This window comes from Chlamydotis macqueenii, chromosome 7 (assembly GCF_036417535.1).
Source record: "Chlamydotis macqueenii isolate bChlMac1 chromosome 7, bChlMac1.mat, whole genome shotgun sequence".
Classification (NCBI taxonomy): domain Eukaryota; kingdom Metazoa; phylum Chordata; class Aves; order Otidiformes; family Otididae; genus Chlamydotis; species Chlamydotis macqueenii.
In genome coordinates, this window is record NC_141562.1 from 28,719,287 (window position 1) to 28,741,424 (window position 22,138).

The window sequence follows — 22,138 nt, forward strand, 5'->3', positions numbered from 1 at the left end:
TTTTCAATGTGGCAGTGTTTTAGAAGCAACATATAGAAGTGACTATTTATTTTGTTTCTTGAGCAGTTTTAGTAGTGGAAGCAAGTGATTTGCAAAGATCAGTAAGGGCTTGTGTAAGTTGTCTGAGGTGCACATACTCAGGAAATTTTACACTTCTGTAATACTCATTTGTGTATTAGTTACTTTAGACCTGGACTTGGATTAATTCTGCTGTCCTTCAACCTATCTCGCACAGTCTTGCATCACCACTTTATGTTGCTCTCTGTTTGAGTGGTGCATGTTTTCTTCCCTTTTAAAAGTAATTTTTGTTGGAGCGATCAAATTGTGTACAATAAATGCCCTTAGCCAAAGTTGAGGATTTTGTTAGAAAGGTGGCTACTGAGAGGTGAGGAGGGGAATAGCATGGTTTGATTTAACTTTGCAAGAGCTGGGAGGGGAGTATCAAAACCAAATGAGGTCTCATCCTTCCTTTCGTGAGGGAAGAACTTGTAAAACTAAACAGCATCCTTTTTGCATAGCAATAATTTACATTGGTACTGTTCTAACTGTACACTTGAGTATCATTTCAACTTACGATTTTGAAGAAGGAAAAACAATCCCCTCCCAAAAGGGCTTTGCTAGAACTGTGGTGGAGCCGCCTGTGGAAGTGAGTCACTTTGACTGAATTACAAATCATGTTCTGTCTCAACTGAAAAAAGAAGAAACTTGATTTCTGAGGGGGGAAGAAATCTGATCATTTTCTTGCACCCTGATAACTTCTGTGTTAAATTGCAGTGTTCATACTGATTTGGAGTTGGGATTATGGAACTTGGACAATAATATGTGTATTGTGAAATGAAGTCTCTTACTATGTCAAAACGTAACAATTTCCTTCTGCTTTTGGTGGCAAAATAAGTTAAACTAATTGAGCAATCTTCTGAAGCTTTACATGGTCCAGGCATTCATCAAAGTGGGGATTTGTCTTCTGAATATAAGTAAATTTGGGTATTTTTCTTGTTTACATCTTCTGTAAACTGACTGTAACACTTACGTATGATTTTAACGGTCCTGGTTTTTTTTATGTTTCCCCCCACCCCGCCTACACTTTGGGAAACTGGAATCCCTGTGTTGAATGACAAAAAAGGATTGCTTCAGTAACCTTTGTTGTAGCTATTGCAGCAATATCTGACAGGATCTGTCTTTTGTCTCAACATGGTGATCCAACCAGGCAAAACTGTGCAGCAGCAGTATTTTCACTGGGCTGACCCCTAAATCTGTTCCAGTTATTGATCGTTCAAGAAGTTGTGCATTTATTTTCCTGTACTGTTATTTTAGTAGAATTTCTTCATACCTTAAAACTAATCCAATCTCAACATGAAATGTAGCATCTTGTGTTTTACCTGTAAGTGGCAAAAGGTCCCGGAAAGCAAAGCCTGGAAGGGGAAGTGAAGGCTGCTGTGCCATACAGCACGTGGATGTTCTTGTTGCATTTATTCCCAAAATAGCTACTGTCATCAGGTAGCCACTGGAATTCTTTATTTGTTCTTTTCAAACTGATAGGCTAAATTTCTTGGCTTGTGGAACTGTCTTATTAAAAGCCTAGTCTCCCCTTAATAACATTGTCTTGAAATGTACTTTAACACATGCTGAAATTTGGCTTTATTGCATGGGCAGTGGTACAAGGAGTTTCTCTAGAACCAGGCACGAGGAGGACGGCAGTGGTTCCTGGGCATTCTTATCTACTTCTACCTGTTCCGTTCTAGCCCTTCCTTTCAGATGTCTCTCAATTTCTGCGTGGTTTGTTTGCTGTGTAAGAAAGACATAGTTTGACATAATCCTACCTGCTAAACATGGCTGGAGTGCGTGTTAGGGACTCATTTCCATGGCAGGCATTAGGAGGTTAGTTATTGCAGTGGGTATGCCTTTCTTCCTCTCTGTGAAGCAGTAAGTGCCCCTCATCACAGGAATTTTTGAATTAAAAAAAAAAAGTATGCTCTCCTTGAACAACAATAATCCGGTAAACAGAGTATTGTTGCTTCTGGTGTTTTTAACAAGGCAGTAAGCGGCAGCATTCTTCTGTTTCGGGAAATACGATTATTCATCTCTATTGGAGTATCTTATAGGGCAAGTTTTGTAAGGAAAGGCTTTGAAACTCAACAGGAAAAAAATGCTAAATATATATATCCCATTGAATACAGAATGGTATCTTAAAGAAAAGCGTGTTCTTGCCAAAGACAAGATCAAAGTTGTTTGACATTTCCACATTGTGTTTACAGCTAAAACCATCATTCTGATTTGCATTCAGTGATGCATGTGACAGGCCGTTATCTGGAGTATTCAATGTGTATAATTAGGCATTTACTTTCTTTCCCTTTCAGAGTATTTGCAGGGGTTTAAAAATCTGAAGTAATAATGATCTGTGCACATTCAGACAGTATTTGCATAATTAATTTGGGAGGCTGGTCAGAAGGGTTTATTTTGAAGCTTTTGTACCTGTAATAGGTTCCGCTGATTTGTAGATAGAGATGGGTGTTGACATGCGGCCTGCAGTGGAATAGCATAGTGAAAGAATACCCTGGCCTGTGATCACGTATTTGGGATTTCAAGCCTGGACTCTTACCTTTGGGCTGCTGCCCTTCAGGCAAACACTTTTGGAAGTAGGTTCTTAACACTGCTGTTTGGAGTTGTCCTTTTGAAAAGTGAGCAGCTGTACAAAAAGAGTTGTCCCTGCCCAAACCAACGCAGCACGTATACAGACGGAGGAGCATTCTCTGTGGAGCTGACTTTGGCCTCGCTCAGACACCTGTACTGAAACTACTTTAGAAAGATTTTATTTTCAATTTACAGTCCAGTTTTTATTGAATGTAAAGGAGACCTGGATTTATTTGGAAATGTAAATTTAAAATAACTTTTTTTTTTATTTATTTAAAACCCTGCATATACCCAGAGAGAAACTGCCTTGCTCTGTTGTGAGAATGATGGATAACAAGGCTTGTTTTGCCTCTCGCAGGTACAGAAGCATGCGCAACCTCCATTGTTAAGGTTATGTGGCTGGCTGGTAGGAATGTTTCAGTTCAAAGTTTCAGAAGGGCACCACATACTTTTGAAGTTCTAAGTTCTCCCAAGAATTCTGATTATTTTGGCCTGGAGGAACCAATCTTGCGGAGTTCCCTGGCAGAGCTGCCCTTGGGGTGTGTCTGTGCCCTGAGCGTGATCCCAGCACGTGGGGTGCAGCGCTGGCTGGGGAGAGCACCTGAAGCAGCTCCGTGCCGTCAGCCCTGCTGGCAGGGGGGCTCGTGGGAACCCTCCCCGGAGTCCAGTACTCATCACGGTAAGGAAACCCACTTGGGGTTCATGGTGCGGAAACCCCTCCTGAAAATCAGCACCTTTTACCTGGCCCCCTCTGAGTTCTTGGAAAGAAAGAAAGAAAATGTTTGCTGCCTCGCTGGTTAAAAATTTGTTTTCCCTCTGAAAGAGGAACCATAAGGTGTGGGCAGTCAAATTTTTAAAAAGTCATAGAGGAACTGTGGCACACATGAAGGAGCAGAACTCTATTATAGGTTATTTTTAGTGTCTCATCCTGCACTGTTGAGAGGAGTCGGCTGTTACTGGTGGTGAGGAGGTGTGCATCCTGCTTACATCTCTGCGTTCTTCCTCCTCACACAGGCGGGTGTGCCTCCCCAGCAAGGCTGCTAGTTAAATTGCTGCTTCAGGATCCTCAGGATTCAATTCCTTAATCGGTTTGGAGAGATGTTGCTTCATGCGCCTTCTGCAGCTGATGCTGCGTTTGCTGCAGAAGCAGCACAAACCCAGAAATTTCTTTGCAGATTCTTCTCTGCAGTGAATCTTCTCTTACTGATCTTTTTCCAGCTCAGATGCTTGAGAGAACAGAGCCCATTAGGCTGTGGTTGCTATTCCTTTGATTAAGCTGCAAGGAGTTGTCGTTGCTGGAAGTCAAACTTATTTTTAGTAGCTTGCGTGACACGTTCAGCTTGTGTCTCAAGAAAAGGAAGTTCAGTTGCCTAATTGATTATTGTCTATGTCTTTACTTCTAAAGAAAAAAATATTACAAATTCTGGGGAAAACTTGAACAGCTTGAAATCACATCAAGCAGTGGGGGCAGGGGAAGTGCTTGTTAGTGGAGTTACTGCTCAACTGGTAACAGATATCTTGGAGTTTTGTTTCCGATAAATAATTTGGCAGTGCTTCCCTAAAGCAGAGATGTGTTGCATCGTCACTATGCTTCAGCTAATTTTAATTACAAACGTTGTTTATTTGTACTGATGGCCCTTTGTGGAATTTGGAGATGAGAAGGAAAAAACTGGGAAGGGATAATGTTGCATCAGTCTAGAAACTGGCAACTACGAATGCAGGGAAGCAGAATCTTTGGTTTTGTTAACATTGCATTAAGTCCTCATTTCATAGATGTGGAGAGGTAGACGTTGGCAAGGGAAGCGTTTCTGCCCCAGCTTTGTCCCCTTAATTATGCTAGTCCAAGCATTTGTGCGGCCACAGAGCTTTATGCAAAATTTTAACTATCTGTTTTGCATATGGTGGTATTTGGGTGAGTTATTTCAGTAGGTGTTTTTCACATAGGCGTGTTCAACTACATTTTAAACTCCTTGTCACCTCTATACTGTGTATTTCCTGCTCTAATGAATTTACTGTGCTGGTGGTATGCAGCCTCCCACACATCTGTAACTGAGCTTCTTCTCCTTGGTATTCCAGAAGAGCCACTGAAAAGACAAGAAGATACTTGATGTGATCATTAAAAATCATTATGCCTTTGAAGGGTCACTTCTTGGAATTAAATTCAGAGGTTCAGCTTGAAAATAAACAACAGCAGGTAGTTCTCTTTAAGCAATCATCCCTCTAGAAAGGTATTTTTCTTCTACATGCGTATTCTAATTTATGTTACAGTATAGTTCCCCATTGTCTTTTTCCCTTATAACAGGTATTAAATTAGCTCATTAAACTTAATTAATTTTTGAAATTAGTCAGCTGTTTAGGTGAAGCATCACAAAGCATCAGGAACCTTCAATTCCTAATTTAAAAGTTAACAGCATGTCATGCATTGCTCATTGCTTTCACTAATTTTCTCTGTAACAAAGAGGCCGATCTGACTTTCATTTAAACTTGATGCTCAGATAAAACCAGATAAAAGTAGGAGAGTTTTAAGAACATGCGATTGAAAGTAAAAACCACTTTGAGGCAGTTGCTTGTCTTCTACAGTTTGCACTTTTTCTGCAAGTCTTCCTCAGCACTTTTGTATCCACAGTGTTGGGACGGGATGAAAAATGGAGCAACAGAGATGCATCAGTCCTGTGCTAGCAGTGAACTGCCAGGGGGAGGGTCACCATCAAAATGGGTACAACTTCAAAAATAAATGTTTGTCTATGTTCCTTTTAAAATTTGTCTCTCATCTTAGTTTGGCATCAGTTCATTTTATTTGCAGAACTGTCACTTCTACTGTCTAAATAAACACTTTGGTACAATTGCTACTGTCCTAATCCATCATACATGAAATTTTGTACTGTTTGAAAGGGCTTTTTTGAAAAGAAGGTGAAAACTGAGGGGAAATACAGTAATTTCTCTTTTTTTTTTTTTTTTTTTTTAAAAAAAAAAAAAAAAAGCCAGCACTAGAAAATGGTAAATGAAAAAGTTGTATAACCTCAGTAGAGCTCACAAGGGAGATTGTGCGAGCTCCCCAGAGGGCACAATCATTTTTTTCAGAAAATAAGAGCTTAGAAAATAACTATGCAGACAACACTGGAAGATAGTAAGGGAATTTTCTTTGTTCATGAACAAATTTAACTTTTTTCTTAGTAAAGTAAATACAGTCCAGATGGCTGGAAAGTACAAGATGCTCCCAGGGGTTAGGGTGGAGGTTGGATGAATTGAGCTTTGTAGTCAAAAGTGAACAAGTGAGATACAGAGTTTAAAAAAAAAAAAAAAAAAAAAAAAAGTAGTTGGTTTCTTTTCTTTCTCAGGTTTAGGGGCTCGATTAAGCCTTTCGTGATAGTGATTAAATTCAAAAATGTGAAGAAGCAAAGTTTCTGTTTATGATATTAGAATAAAGTAGGAACAATACTGATAAAAATCTGGTTTTCCTTCACCAATGGAGTTGGTGAGTTTGTAAACAAATCATAATCCTAACTTCCAACTACAGCTTGTTTCAATAAATAAGGATTTTGATCCTTTGTAGCTGAGAAAAAATATTTGAAGATCTGTATGTGCGCTGATCATTATTAGTTTTGCAGCAGAAGGGGCATAATGAATCCAGCTATAGCTTTATCCATAAATTAGTACTGGAAAAAAAAAATAGTACCACACATTTGAAGTTTGTGTTGTGATACTTCTGATCATCTATCATCAGGCATTCTTGAAGCTTTGATGCTGTAGAGGGTGTCTTGGGCAGAGTAGGAGGTCGATGGTCTGCATACAGCACCAAGAAGTTGCTTCTGATTGTGAGTTTGAGGTAATTAAAAACATAAAAATGTTCTCTTGTGGATGTAAGAGAATAAAAAGAGCTAGATAGGTGCAGGGCTGTTTCCAAGTAGTAAACTAGTGTATTTATGATTTATAGGAGGTTAGCCAAAGCAGTGTTTGTGGTCAATTCTCATACCAAGAGCACACGTAGCAATGAAAGAGGAGGAATAGGCCGAACGTGAAGTGGTGTGAGTGCAGAGGATGATGCTGAAAACTGAATGCAGAAGTAGGAGCAAAGCACAAAAAGGAGGGAGCTGCAACGGGTGGAGGGTGGGATTTGCATCGCAGAGGGTGGGATCCTGCAAACCACTAGGTAGGAGTGGTTGGAGTGGGTGCTTTCTGGTGAAATGCCAAGAGGAACTTTTAAAATGTGGAGAGAGTATGATGTATTAGTAGGTGAAATCTGATGGCAGTAATGAGATTGTAGCAAAAGCTAATGAGTCGGAGTTGACACTGAAAGACTGGTAGAAAATGAAGAAGAGGTTTCGTCTCAAGGACAAGAAGAAAGCAGGAAGCCTATGCTAACAAAAGGTGAGAAAGAAGTCATGCTGGACTTTCACATTTCATTTTCTTTTTTAAAAGAAATGTAAGATTTTTTGTTTGTTTGTTTTCTTCCAGTAGAGATTTAAATTCTGAAGTCTGAATACTAGAGTGTATGTGGGGTGTGACAAAAAAAGATTACGATGCAAGTTCAAGGGCATTAAATAACAGCTGGAAAATCTAGGTGGTTTTTTGTTCACAATTACCCAAACCTTGCAAATACCTTGAAAATTATTTTGCTTAAATGTGTTGTGTGTAGCTTTATGATGTGCTTTTTAATTTTTCATCGTGAAGGCTAAAGGAGCACTGTCCACCTCCCCCAACGGGCTTTTTGAAGCCACAGTTAGCACTTGTATTTTGCCTGGCTTGAAGTACCGTCACTGAAAGATATGCAATGTGTTAACAAATACAAATGAATACAGCTTAATTGATGCCAATCTCAGCAGGGATTTCACCTCACTTTAAGGGGATGAGGGGAGCAGAAGTATGTAAAGCTGAAATTATTTTCCTGAGGCCAGTTAGGATGCTGGTTGCAGAACTGTACCTGGCATCTGGATCCTTAAGGCTATTCAGATGTTTTCTGAAACTGCCGTTTTCCACTGCTTGGACTGTGTTTATGTGAATATTTAATAATGCAGTACTTAAAATACCTGAAAATACTTTTACAGTCTTGCTGAGAAAGAGTTAGTAATCTGACTAGATAGCAGACAGCAGCTATATTCTTTACAACACTGAATTGCTCAGCGTTGAGCCTTTAGTAGTGGGATTTATCAGATAATAAACGTAAGTGTGAATTAGCATCTTCATTTTCATATGTATTTAGTTCAGCCAGAAGTCATAATTAAAGCTTTTCAGATATTCTTCAATAGCTTTGATTTGTAACATTTTTGTAAAATCAGCTTCTGCTTCCTTATCAACACCAAAGCTTCCACTGATTGTAGTGCCAATTCAGCTTGAGTTTAATGTTACATAGGCTCTGCCCAGTAATTTCTTGCCATTCTGAACATGTATCTTGGTGCAGCGACTGTAGGAAAAAAAGAGAAAAATGCATTTAAATACATTTTAATGAAAACTAGCAAATAATTTCTGGCGTAGCTTGATATTACTGTGTTCAATTGTGGAAATATGTGGTGTGCTCTAACAACTGTCTTGCCTTACAGCCTGCAGAGTTTGGGTAGTTCTCTATAGCATCACCAGTAAGATTATATTGAAAAGCTTTTGGTGTATGTTTTTCTTTAGGACACTGTGACAATATTAAAAAAGTAGTTTTTGAGTAGTCTTCTAAATCTCAGCACAGACTTTGGGATATCAGCTGATGTGGGTTTTTTTGTTACCTAGTTAGGATAATAACTGGAAAAATATTTTTTTGCTGTACTACTTGTACTTAAACAAAGCTGCTGCTTTGTATAATTTATGTTTAGATCTTCAGCATAATCTCAAAAGGAGGATTTGTATGTTTGTAAGTTTTTAGAAAAGTTGGATTCTCCAAGACCGGGAGTGTGCTGTGACGAAAGGTCAGCGCTTTGAGAGTTCAGTACACATCTCTTTGAAAGAAAAGATCAAGAGATACAATAGTTCCAATAAAACTTAGCTGGAAATTTATAGCTTCCTCTTCAGTACCTCCTGATAAATGGTTCTGTAAGTGAAAATAGTATGGGAGACTTGCAATGGCTATTTTATCATTTATCATCTCAGAAGATTAAAGTACAGTATAGACACATTTTGTTTACGATGGTGACGTCTTCTTCCATGGTGCCATTGGGATGAGTTTGTTGTCAAAGCTTTATGGCCCTGTTTGCCCACAAATGGGACACCAGAGCCATATCTCATTTGAAGAGCTTGGAGGATTTTTCCATGTTCCCTCCTAAAAGGGGAATTCCAGAATTTGAAATCTTGTAATTGTAAGAGTGGTTTCCTTGACTACCAGGGTAATAATCCCACTACCATGGATTGTAAACACCCTCCCACACAAGCAGGTCTTTTAATGTCTCTATCTGAAGTTAAGACATTTGTTTGTCTTCTCTACCATCCAAAATTCTTGACTTGCTTGGCAGACTAACTCCATAAAGCTTTGTCTTTCATGGGTTTTGTTTGTTTTGGTTTTTCCTTCTGAAAACAATTTGGTCTCTTTGTAGCACATTTCAGTTTTGCTCTGTTTTTATGACTTGTTCCCCTTGCTTTCCTTCAGCTGCAATGCAGAGAATTAAGTGCAGTTGTAGCCCTGATTAAAATCTTGGCTTAATTGAGTTGCAAATTTGCAATGACAGATATTTGTCAGGGTGCCAATGATTAGTACCTTGTAGCATTCCCAGTGCCTTCCTGAATTCTGACAGTACTCTCTGTTTTTACCGTTGCTTATGTTCATTTCTTCTCTTTTTCTCTCTTCGCAGCATGAAGCTCGGCACAGGGTGTAAATTGCATTCTCCATTATAGTGACTTGTTAATTAGCTGTCAAGAAAATTAAGTCCCTTTGTAAGGCCTGTCTTGGCTTTCCCGTGGGGTATCTCTGATACTTGGTCTCCTCATGCAGGGTCTGAAGGCTGGTACTGTGAGTACTGAGAGTGCCATTGCCCGTATCGATACACCAACATTTCCAGCTTCCTTTTGATTCGTAGTGTCAGTTGGCATTGCTCAAATAACAATCTGAAATGGAGAAGTTGGGGAGAAAATCCACTAACTAACATGGGGGATATTGTATAAGGTACAAGGGGTATACTACCAGTACTTGGCAAGTTGAGGAACAACCCATATTTTTGTGCCGGTACTCCTGGCTAGCGTCACCCATCTTACTGTCAAGGAAAGCTGCAGGACTGAGTTACTGATATACGGAGCTATGGCTGGAGCGACGGGTCTGTTTCTGGTTGATAGGGATGGTAATGGTATTTTGGGAATAAGTAGAAATCTCAGTAGAAAAATAAATTTTGATTAGACAAATATTCTCAGTAATTAAACTTAAGTTCTCTCTCTAACCCTCAGGAAACACATTCTTGTAAAGCCTCTCAGGTGCTGAGTTTTAGTAAAGATATCTTGTGGCCCTGGTACGACACTTCTGCATCCTATTATATCATCTATTTTGTATGCTGAGCGCTGAGAGTGGAAAAGATGGAAACATGGTTAGATTGTCAGTTGTTTCCAATGAAGAAATCTCTGTTTGGTGGAACTGTTTGCATTCCTGTGGTCAGTGGTATAAGGAAATACCATGTTATGAAGAATTCCCAATTGTTTCCTTAAGGGCTCTTAGAGTTGCACAATCTTTTGATGGTTTTGTTTGTTAAAAAAAGAAATTAGTTACTAGCACTTCAGTTTGGAACTCAAAATTCTCTTGAATATTTACTAGGTCTTTGCTTTTTATACTCAAAGTTTGGATTGACACCAGAAGTGTATTTTCCTAATAGACTCTGGTCAGACATTATAATATGAGTAGTTGAAGATTATACTTTCATTCCAGGAGGTGTTTCTTTGGGATATCCTATCAGTTCCTTGACCGTTCATCGTCGTGATTACTCATAGTTTCTGGATGCAGTTCTAAAATGTTGCTTCTCTGAGCTGGGGAGAGCAAGCTCTCAAACAACCAAGTGGCTTTTGCACTTTAATTCTCAAAAAGAGAAATGGTATCTCTGACACACAAATCCTTTTGTCCTACAGGCTGAAGCCCTCATTTAACATTTAATTTGTACTTGTATTTTCAATATCCTGTTAGGATTTGTGTAATATGTCTGATTTCTGACATACGCATTAGTTCAGATGTATTCCAAATTTTTTTGAAGCTGCTCATATTCAATATTTGTCTTGCTGCTGTCATATCTTGAGTTAAAATCCATCTCTCTTCCTAATTTATTCATCCAGTAATTTCTTTCAGTTGTTAATTCTCCCTGATCTGAGAGCTGGCTTTGCATTGGTTCTTTACTGTGTGACTTACTCCTCTTCAGATTTTCTTTTTCACATTCTTGTTATGATCTGCATCCATTGTTACTAGATGTGTAGTTTTATTTTGGCCATAGAGGCATTTAATTAATGAATAAGAGCTGAGAATATGACCTAAACAATGCTAAGCACAGGAAAGACAACTGCAGGCTGGTGCCTACGTTGAAGAGTTTCTTTCCCGTACTCAAGGGGTGAGTAGAGTGGAATAAAAGGACTCTGATGCATTAAGCAGAGTGAATTAGGTCACGACACCAAGTGTCATAGTACTGTCACAATTTTCAAGGGTTTGGGAGTTTGGGATTTTTTGGTTTTTGGGTTTTTTGTTTTTTTAAAATAATGATAATTTTAAATTGGGGAGGGAGAAAGCTTGTGAAAATGCTTTGAGTGATACTGGGGAGAAGGGACATTAACAAGAAGAAATGGATTGTAGCAAAGAGCTTGTGATGAAGGGCAGAAGAAAAATGCTCAAAAGAATGTGGTGTTTGGACTGTCATGGTTCCTCACTTCAGCTGTTTGTCCCACTGCCTCCTTCTGCTGAGAGTTGTAGGGTCTCCATCTTCTGCAGTGCCCAGTGGTGGGGCACAGCTGAGCAAGCTGTGCATCGCTCACCTGGGGTTACGCTGGCCCCCATGGGACTGAGCAGTGCTGTGCAACTCCGGGGACACTAAACTGGTATTAAACGCCGTCATAAGTGGTCACCTCTTTGTTCTGCCAACCAGTGCTATTGGACCTGGGGCTGTTAAAATTGGGGAGAATATCAGATTTTCATGTCTGAGAGCTGTTTACCAACGTCCTCTAGAAACGGTAGCTGCTAGCCTGCAAGACGGGATCTCTTCTTGTGTGTGATGGCTATGCTTAAAATAACCTATCAGGAACTTGCATAGAAATAGCATTCCCTTATCTCTAGCAGTGTGAAGTAGATGAAGAATAAACTGTACTCATGCCAAGAATAAACAGTCACGTTAAAGTGTTTAAATTCCTGACGCTGTGGAGGGCTCCTGCTCTAACATGATGTTTTGATGCCAATACACTTCCTCCTCTTTCCCCAGTCACTGCCATCGCTTTGTGTGCTCTTCCAGGGAGCAGCTGGCAGGACAGCAAAATAAGCAAATATGTCCAAGGCCCACGCAGAGTACCTGGCAAAGAGCTGATTCCATCCCCTAAATTTGTATTCCTGTCAGGTCTAAAGGTAGATGAAAGAGTTCTGTCGCTACGTACCTGTATTAATAGCGAGCGTAGGTACATTGTTCATTCCCGAATATGAGCTCGCTGAAAATAATACCATATCTATTGCTACATTTATTTTTCAAGTGACCAAGGAACTGGCTTTCTGTCCCAAAGTAATTCAGGAAAATAGACAATTTGAGTACACATGCAATAACATCTTATTTTAACTGTAGTTCTCTTGGAAGTTGTGGTTTTTGCTTCCGAGTATCTTGTGACAATAATTGTCTTACATTAATCTGATGTAATTCTACTTGCCTTCTTTTTGGGCATGCTGGTTTTCTTGGAAGTCAATTCTTTACAGTTGAAATTCATAGAGAACGTTGAATAATAGCTTTTACTGATGATGGGGAGTGGGATAGCCAGCCTGCTGAAACATTGAAACTGTTGAAATATTTGTAGTACGATATACTAAGACCTAAACGGTAATGTTTGAGGATACTGTCTTGGAGTCATGGCAGAGTAAGAAGGAAAAGCTTGTTATGGTTGAAAGAGGCTGCTACAACCTGCTGAGTAAAAATGGGTTAACAGGTTGGTGACACGTACCACCTGTGCCTGGTGGTAGGCTGAGCTTAGTGTTTTCACAATGCATAAAATGTCTAATTTGCAATGTGTAGTTCTTAAAAATGAAAATGGAGCATATGGTTCTTTATGCATGTATGAAATCAAGGAGTCTGGCTCCCATCCCCCAGGAAACAACTGCTTTTCCTTGGAGGAGTGGTTGAGGGAGAAGGGAAGATGGTGGAAATGGATGTGTCATGTTTGATTGAAGAGAACTTGTGCTCAAAGACTGCAAGGACAAAAGATGATAAAAGCAAACAATTGCTTTTTATTTACTCATTTTACTTTCATGTTAGAAGATGAAGGCAAGAGGAAAACCCATGGTTGCTCAGTGGTGGGAAAGGGTCGGAGCAAGGCTGTTGTTTCCTTATGAACTTTGCGCACCAGCAGTTGTCCACCTTCAAAGAGTGGTATTGTGTTCCCTTCCTGGCTCCTCACTCGAGCAAAACCTTTCTGCTTGGCAACATAGCAGCAGCTCTAGAGTTCAACTTTTGCTGGGTTAGGAGAGGAATTGGGGATTGTGGCCGTTATGCTGTGTTTTGAAAATGCAGCAGGTAGGCTGGATTTTGTGTTCTGATTTGTAACCCGGTGTGCAGGAGGCAAAATGGTGAAATTCCCAACTGACACTCTTAAGTGAAACTTCCCTTTGAGATTTTTTTAATATGAAAAAAAGCATTATATGATAACAAAGTAAAATGTAATTCAATGAAATATTCTGAAAAAGTGTTAAAGAAACTAAATGTTATGTTAATGCTTTCTTAAGTTTTAAGTGTACAGTATATTCCAGTATTGTTGAAAAGCCTACCAGAAGTCAGTAATCTTTCTTCTGTTTTACAGGTCAGCTACATTACGAGAGCAAGGAGAGCTGTGGAAAAAATCAAGGTACCCAAAACATTTTACTGTTTGAATTCTTGGCTGTGTTCTTGCTCGTCATTTAGTCTGATGATTTTAAGGAGGATGAGGGGAACTGAATGGGCAAACTGCTGCTTTAAAGTGGTTTTATTAAAAAGCACAGACAAAAAGAAAAAAAGCCACAATAACTTTAATCTCATTAATGTTGTGCAAAATACTTTTGTGAGATGAAACTGTACCTTAGCTTTGGTGTGTGTGTAAGAGTCTGAGCAATACTGCATTATATTTGCTCTGAATATGTAGTGGAACTTCTTCTGTGAAAGGATATCGAGGTGTCCTGCGAGTTCCAGCTACAGTGAGGTGGATATTTGTACATGTTTGTATAAGTGGGTATGCTGACCAGCTGGTGAGAGGTGTTACCAAAGATGAGTGGATGTGGTGCTTGCAGCTTTGACATTCATCACAGTAATGAGCAGATATCAGCACGTTATTTCACCATTATGTGTACAGCTCCTAAAGATGCAAAAGGATGAGTATGAAGATAGCAAAATCTGAGCAACAGCCTGTGTTTTACAAGTGAGGTACTATTTCATTTCATACCTTTTTCAGACATTTCTGCCTATTATGTCTTACAAGTGTTACTATGGTATAGCTAGCATACATTGTGTTGTGATCTTCATTTTTGTAATAAGAGACAGCAAACATTCTTGCAGTGCAGTCTTTTAGGGATTTTAGTGACTAATCTCTTACCTGAAGTGTTTTCTACAGCTCCCTAGTCCTTGATTAAAATAAGACAACTTATATTTTCATGCCTGTTATGTAACTAAAAGGACTATATTAAAATAATTCTGTTGCTAACACCTGTCTAGGATTCTTTTGTGGATTTTTAATTGGAGAAAGTTGGGGTTTTTTTTCTCCTTTGTTTGCTGTGAAATAGTATCTATGAAATGCTACACATACCTTGCAGATGCTATGCTATGAGGCAGAAGCAAAGAGGGAGTAAAAACATTATCACTTTATCTAAATGTAAAGACAATGTCTTTTATTAATAAAAGCTTACTGCATACTTCTGTGCACTTCACATTGAGTATTGCTGAGCTGCCTTCTTCCACTAAGACTGCATGAAATTTTTACTTGTGAGTGTTGATGTAGTGAACTCTGGAGCTCTCTGCCCTGTTGAGTTAATGCTAAGTTTGTGTATTTTCAGCTGTGTAGGTTGCTCATGCAACACATGCAAAAGCAGTTTGCTACAGATAGAAGTATTTTTTATATAGAAGTAGTATCTCAAATTTCTACTTTTAATACAGCTTTTAGAGACTGGCTGAATCAAGCATTTATCTTTGTGATTGAGGAAAAAAATAACAGGTGCTTTCTTTTTAATTGATGTCTTCAAGAGTGTGGGGATTTAAGAGAAAGGGCAGAGCAACTTACAGTGCTGGTAAAAATGAAACGTGTCTAGTTCCTGGCCTGGTGGTGAATGATTATACTTACATTGCAGGCAGTGCAGAACTTCTCAGGTTAGTTGTTTGCAAGGAATTGAAAATACAGGAGGGAGATCCTGCCCTAGAGCAAAACAGCGATATTGGCAGTGACATATTCATCAGTAATACCCTTCATTTCAAGAAACTGAGTAATTTCTTGGTCCTTTGACTTTTGCTTTAAGGTCATTCAGGTGATCAATTCCACCCTTAAACTGAGGTCTTCTGTGATGCCTGGGGTGTTTAAAATACAAGCTGTTTTTTTTTCCTGGGAGCTTGGGAGACTGCTGTACATGGAGCCCCAGCATGGCTGTGTTCCCTTCAGTGCTGGACTGGCCTCTCCTGCAGGCTCCTGGTAAGATGAGAAGCTGGCAAAAAGCATGAAAAAGAATTCGTATGTGGCTGGAAAAAAGATACAAGAGAGTCTCAGACTTTTTATCTGGCGTCTCCTGTGCTGAAGGAGAGGTTTCTATCTCTTTGCCCAATTTAGACAAGAGATTTTACTCCAGACGTTTTTTGCCCTTCACTGTGCAAAACCTGTCAGATCCTTTTCCTGACACTTTCTCCCCCATCAGTCCCTCAGAAAGACTTCAAAAGAGATTTTTCCCTGTTGCAAAAGGAACCAGACATGGCCTCTCTTACTCACCCTGCATTTGAGGCATTGATAAGTAACATGTGGCTGGCTCCAAACTGCAGACTTTCCCAGCCATTTAAGAAAACACTGTTAATCGTTAAGCTTTAAAAGAAACTATAGGATTGTTCTTTTTTCTTTGCAATTGCTCTTCTGCGTAATATGTCCGAAAAGTTTTGATTCTCTTCTATCTGAAGCAGTCAGAATTCACTACTGGCTTTCTGATTAACGTATACTGAAAAGTAATGTCAAATTTTTAAAACTTTTCCATATGGAAAGAGATTCTTTATTCATAATCTGTGTCACACTGTTTAAGCTGTAACTTTTTTCTTTAATGCCTTTGGATCATCACTGTTTGGAACATTTATTTCAGGAGTGCCCTAGCAGAAAAAAAAATATTTTTTTTAAAACTTGAGACCGAGTAAGAGGAGCCTGGAATTGAAATCCACTGTCTTGTGTAATTCTTTAAACCTGCTATGCAGTTTGGCGAAGGTATGAACTGAGAGATCTTTTCCATAAAATGTAGCTGGGGCTTCGTCTTCAAAGACATGAGGACAGCCCGAGGACAGCCTCTGGTCCTTTTAGAAAGAGTAGAGCTGACTTGAAAGGCAAGACCGCAGATGAAGAAGAATGTAACCTGGGGGTTTATGAGCTTATTCAATAACTCCAATCTGGTGCATTGCATTATAACATTGGGACAATACGGTGAAATGACTGCCTTATGTCTGAGGAACAGACTAAAAGCAAATGGTACAAAAATACAGTAAGATGGAAGATCAATCAGAATCTATGTTCAAATTTATCACCTGAATTGATTTTCTTAAGAATAATTTAAAAAAAAACCCCTCCCTGAAATATATAGAGTAGGGCAGCATTGCCCCAAACATTTTAACCTGGCTAAATAAAATCCAGTGTTGGCTCTTAGCTGGCAAGCTGCACTGCCTTCAGCTTCTGCTGTCCCACGAGGTTTGTACGAGGAGGGCTCAGACCTTGGGTTGTTAAAACATTCAAAGACCTATTGGGGCCATTTTTTGAAACCATCTCACAAAATTCTAGTTTCAGATTCAGCAAGTTTGTAAAGTTGATTTTTTTTTTTTTAATTGTTTTTTCTTTCAGACCACCGGGTAACACCTTTTTCTGATATGAAGCACTTCTCTACACCCTGGTTAGCATTACTCAACTTGCTGTAAAAATTAGACTTTTAAAATCTCTTTACACATAGCACTGAGGAAGACATCAAGGTAGGACAGAGTAGGACAGGTACCAAAGTATTTTTGCATGTTACTAATGTGGAGCTGCCCAAAAGTTTTGTCTCTACTCTACTTAAAACATCAGTCCCTAGTGTCCCGTTTCTGCGCGCGCACAGGGTGTGCGGGTACCTCTGTTTGGCAGGATGGCTGCAGCAGCGCTAGTGAAGGTCACGTTTCTAACCAGGCTGGTTTTGGTGCTTTTGAGCCCCTGGGCTTTCTAAGCCTAGAGAGATGGTAGATGTTGTTTGTGGAACTATTTTAAGCGTGTACTTGAGTGGTTTTTTTTTGTTTGTTTTTTTTTTTCATTCTCCTCCAATGCATCTTTCAACACCTCTGTCTATTTTACCATCACTGAGTATAGATCTCTATTTTTCAACCAGCCCTCATCCTTCTAGTCCAGGAAGAATTGTGATGAGTATTGGGTTGAAATCCATTTAGGCACACCACTTTCCAGGCCTGAGCAACGGAAACTATTTAGTAAGTGTTTACTCCTGGGTATGGCATTTCATGCAAACATGGAAAGCTTATATTCTCTATCTTCCGTCAGTTACCAGCCCTGACCACACTTTAGGATCTTAGAGGCCTGGGATCCTCCTGTTGAATGTGAATTTCTTGTTTTCTCTGAGCCCCATGGTTAGGGTGAATGTTCTTCTTTTGTTCAGTTTTTTAATTGGCGCCATTTAAGTCACCTAGGCGGGGCTCTTCCAATATCAGTGACTCCGGATAATCCTGTCTGCATCAGTGATGAAGCAGAGTACGTGATAGAGTGTATTCTGCCTTAAATGCCCGTTTCCAGTAAAGATTCGTAAAAAGAAGTTGGTCTTGCAGTCTGATAACAAAAACAAAATTAAACACATGGTTGGACTCATGCACATTTCATAAAATCATGTAATCTGATACCTCATTCTCCACAGTGAATCAGTTTGAAGCTTTTTTTTGTTCCTAGCATGAGAAGTTTCAATGCAGGAAAGTGTGACTCTTTGACTTAATCTTCTCGCTAAATATTTGTAGTTGCAGATGTTAATGTTTGTTCATACTGTATCTGCGCTCTGCATTTTCTTTTTCGTTTAGATTGGAAAAAGATAACTACATTCATTGTGAAGATGATTGTATTTTTCTGGAGTCCTTAATTTGTTGAACTCCTCCTTTCTTGTTGAGGTGAAGAAACTTTCTGGAACTCAGTTCCTGTTTGCTTGGCTGGTCTCAATTCTGCCCTGTACTGGACATGACAACGGTGCTGTATCTCCTCCACCTCTCCAGCTTTCACTGCTGGTGGTGGTGCTCATGCTGACCTGAGCTGTTCGATGTGAGCAGTTGCATCAAAGCACTGGAGCTCTGCCCAGATACTCATAAACAAATCGAATACCATGTGGGATATATATTGTGCAAGCTAAAGTAATCAAAGAGGAAATAAAAAAAAGACAAAAGGAGATCCTGTTCAAGATTTCTACAGCTGTTGCATTTCTTCTGAAAAAGCACTTGCTTCATGTGTAGTTCCTGCTGCTTTAATATACATGTGAAAGGGTTGTGTGTTGTTGATTTTGCTTTGGTTTTAATTATTGTTTTTAAAATGCCATAATTTTCAACATAGTTTGCTGTTATAAAATAGAACCTGGTTCTTTGTATCCTCAGCACCAAGCTGATGATTATCTTGTCCCAAAAGAGCCAAAACCAAAGTTTCTGGCATGATCAGAGCTCGAGCACATGCACTGCTTCTCTCACGGTGATGAAAAGCTGGAGGAGGAGAGCTTAGTAGCAGAGGATGAGGAAGCTTTGAAAGTAATACAGGAAAACATCACCCTGGGATACTTTCAGAATTGCTACTCCGTCTGTGATCTGTAGTAGTAAGCAAGACTTATCCAAATTCATGCAGCCCTATGTGAATAGGGCACTTGAAGTGAAGATCCTGCTTCTTCAGACGTGCTGCTCATCCTTGGGTTTGTGCAGAATTTCTGTAGATGCTGCTCCTGTTGTGGAGTTATAGAATCATAGAATGGTTAGGGTTGGAAGGGACCTTCAAAGGTCATCTAGTCCAACCCCCCTGCAAGGAGCAGGGACATCCCTGACTAGGTCAGGTTGCTCAGAGCCTCATCCAGCCTGGCCTTGAACGTTTCCAGAGATGGGGCCTCCACCACCTTTCTGGGCAACCTGTTTTTTCCTGAGTTAGGAAAAAGGCACTCAGACTTTCCCAGACAGCGTATCTTTTGAAGGTACTATTTTCATTATGTTAAAATCCAGAATTGTTGGTGCTGCCCTTTTCCCCCCTCCCAGCCCCCCGAGTGCCTGGAACTTGTTGAAGAGTGTTGGATCGCTTTTCGCCGTTTTCCCTTTCCAATGCCCCTTTTGTGGAAGCGGTTGCTGGCAGCAGATAAGCTTCTATATCTCATTCCCTGTCAAATTCCTCGGTCCGTGTGATAAAGCAGTTTCATGGGAGGCAGGAGGAGGAAGAGGACAGCAGTCCAGCTGAGCATGGGAGAGGAGTGCTGGAGCTCTGGAGTTCACCAAACAAAAAAACTTGTCCTTTTTCAGTCGACACAAGGAGACTGTTACAAGTCAGTAGTACAGATTGTGTTATCAAATCTTGTTAATTATGAATTACTGAAGAGCAGCTCTGGAAAAAAAAAGTTGATATAATTATTCAGTAGCTTGTGACATGGTGCTCACATTTTCAGCTCTTTCTATGTGATGCTGCAATTAAAGCTGAAAATGGCGATTCAAAATTGCAGACTGGCATATTTTAAATCAGTAACCTTGTAACTACAGGAGAACAGATCTAGCATAAAATTAAATATTGTTTCCAAAAGGCAAAATCATTCTATTTTGCTAGCATTATAACTATTAACAAAATGCGTTTAAATGTGTCATCCCATCTCTACCACATTGTATTTTAATTTTTTTAGTTGTTCCTTAGTTTAGGAGTAAGTCTGTGCTTGATGGCTTAATAAATGGTGAATCTCTGTGAGCATTAAAAAATGTAGCTAGATGTGTGTCAGCTCATTGCTGTCACTTTAGAGCTGAGATTGTTGGGTTTTGTTCCAGCTTAGTCTGGTTTGGCTTTGTTCATAAGCTCAGTGGAGTGAATAAAGAATAAGTGTTTAAAAATTGAACTTTTTCCACAGTAGTTATAAGCCTTAAAATGCTCTTCTACTCAGTACTGATTCAATAATTTCAACAACAGCCTGTGTTTTTAGGATTTTTTTTTTCCCCTTCACTCACTGAACTGTGTTCAGTAATGATGACCTCCTTAGCAATTGTTGATATTTAGAAGGTCAGTTTAATAAACATACAGCTTTTTGTTTCCCCTTTGCTGAAGCTGGATTTACTTCTTAACAGTTCAGTTGTAATAACATGAGGGTTTTCTCTGTCTGCTAATGACCAGTGACTTTTCATATAAAGGAAGCTGTTAAATGTGGAACTAGTTTTGGGATTTGGCTTAGTTGTGTACCTTGGCATGTCAGGTTAAAACAATGTCAGTCGAGTTATTTGCAGCTGACGCTCTCTTAATTCTGTTCCTTCTAAAGGGCTTAAGCTGTTAACTGAGCCCTTCCGATGCTACAATAGCTGGGGGTTATCAGCATGGAGTGCTAGGAAACATGATTTGTGTCGTGTCATCTGTAGGCTGAGGAGAGTCTTGGTTGAAGGGGGTAAAAAAAATCTCTAGTGTAAGTGCAAGTCTGATTTCTTCATGCTGTCTGCATTCAGGACCTGTTCTCAGTGGTGAACACTGTTGCTGTTCCTGCCTGGTGTCTACACCTCAAAGTAGAGAAAGACGCATAGGGTTTCACATCCAACGGTTCAGTTTGAAGTTTGTCTGTACAGGTAATTGAAGTAACCTATAATTAGTTCTCTTCAGTTCAAGTTTTCCATGTTTCTGATTTAACATTAGTGCAACTATACAAATCATCCCTGAGTGAAATCTGTTTATTCTCAGCTTAACCATCTTTAGTTGTAGGGATGGCATGAGACCATTTATACTTGACATAGGCTGTAACTTAAGATTGAGTTAATTCTTCTAATAAACGAAAGCAGTCAAGCCCACAAGTATTACAATTTGACAACAAAACAAAACTCTTAGTTTGCATTCTGTTTGCATTCTCTGAATATGTGTTCCTTTAAAATAAATAAATAAATGTGAAACACCTGATATTATGAAGCATATTGTAACTCACAAGAGTTCTGATCCTGATTATAATTCTTTGAACAAACTACCTCGAGATTTGGAGCAGTAACCTGCTACCATGAAGGTACGGAAAGAGGTAACTTCAGCAGTATTTTCAAAGGAGGAAGCCTCTTGGTATCAGTCTCAAGCCTATAGAAGGCAGTGACTTCAGAAAGCATGAGTATTGCTTTCAGTATGTTACCATATGAGGTCTGACATAGCAAATCTGGTTTTTGCCTGGCTCCCAGTAAGTTAGATGTTTGGACTATAGTTATGTTTGTATGGTTAAACTGAAGGTTCACTGATAACGCCTGAGTCAGAGGACTGAACGCTGCAGTTCCCATGCCAGCCTTCTGCCCTTGCTAGTCATAAAAGTGAGAATGCTTGATATTAGGAAGTTGAAGCTTGCAGGCTGTAAAGCGACTCTTTAAAGACTGTGAATTAGAAGTTGAATAAAATATATACCACCTATCAAAGACTTCCAACTTTTTTTGTGGTTACATTTTATTTTTAAGAGGGAAGGAGGATTTTATAGCAGTGTTAAGGGATCTCTTAAAATCAAGGAGACATCTTTCAAAAATTGAATTCTTCTCCAAAGAAAATAAAAAGGAAAAAAATCCTCCTGCAAATTAAATTTTAAAGTATAATAAGTCTGGCCAAAAGGCATTCTGAGGAACAATTTACTAAAAATATGAAAGTCTACAATGAATCATTTAAATGGAATCATTTCATGTACATCAGAAATGGACATCCTGCCAGACAGACTGGAGAGCTGATAGATGGCTGAATTGTAAAAGAAGTTCTTGGCGAAGATAATGCTCAGAATAAAAGCTAAATCATTTGTATCCAAGTTGACTTGCCTGAGAGATTTTAATGCAGAAACTTCACTCCATAGGTGATATTTTGAGAATTTATCTCAAATTGAAATGTTGGTAGAAAAGATTTTTAGAACCTAAAAAAAAAAAGTAGAAAATTGCCAGGAGTAGATCATATTTGCCTGAGAGATCTTAAGATAACTGCATGTGACAACACTGATCTGGCAACTGTGATC

The 22,138-nt window shown here is 39.3% G+C and overlaps 1 protein-coding gene across 4 annotated transcripts in view; it reads left to right on the forward strand.

The window, feature by feature from the left end:
* The window catches only part of ADD3 (adducin 3), a 110,490-nt gene that overhangs the window by 32,399 nt on the left and 55,953 nt on the right, over positions 1-22,138 (forward strand). For 3 of the 4 annotated variants that reach the window (XM_086752511.1, XM_086752510.1, XM_086752513.1), the window contains one exon: positions 13,555-13,599. The gene's annotated coding sequence lies outside the window, so the exon portion shown is untranslated. Of the gene's footprint in view, positions 1-6,980; positions 7,000-13,554; positions 13,600-22,138 lie in introns of those variants that run through there. The other variant, XM_086752512.1, reaches the window with a different exon arrangement.